Source organism: Bison bison, unplaced genomic scaffold (assembly GCF_000754665.1).
Source record: "Bison bison bison isolate TAMUID 2011002044 unplaced genomic scaffold, Bison_UMD1.0 scf7180017864144, whole genome shotgun sequence".
NCBI classification, from domain to species: Eukaryota; Metazoa; Chordata; class Mammalia; order Artiodactyla; family Bovidae; genus Bison; species Bison bison.
In genome coordinates this window covers 1,815,812-1,816,374 of record NW_011494716.1, presented here as the reverse complement: position 1 = coordinate 1,816,374, position 563 = coordinate 1,815,812, and positions in this window count along the sequence as shown.

Sequence of the window (563 nt, the reverse complement as noted above, 5' to 3'; positions counted from 1 at the left end):
GAAAGGCAATGCCAAAGAATGCTCAAATTACCGCACAATTGCACTCATCTCACACGCTAGTAAAGTAATGCTCAAAATTCTCCAAGCCAGGGTTCAGCAATACATGAACCATGAACTTCCTGATGTTCAAGCTGGTTTTAGAAAAGGCAGAGGAACCAGAGATCAAATTGCCAACATCCGCTGGATCATGGAAAAAGCAAGAGAGTTCCAGAAAAACATCTATTTCTGCATTATTGACTATGCCAAAGCCTTTGACTGTGTGGATCACAATAAAGTGTGGAAAATTCTGAAAGAGATGGGAATACCAGACCACCTGATCTGCCTCTTGAGAAATCTGTATGCAGGTCAGGAAGCAACAGTTAGAACTGGACATGGAACAACAGACTGGTTCCAAATCTGGAAAGGAGTATGTCAGGGCTGTATATATATTGTCACCCTGCTTATTTACCTTATATGCAGAGTACATCATGAGAAACGCTGGACTGGAAGAAACACAAGCTGGAATCAAGATTGCCGGGAGAAATATCAATAACCTCAGATATACAGATGACACCACCCTTATG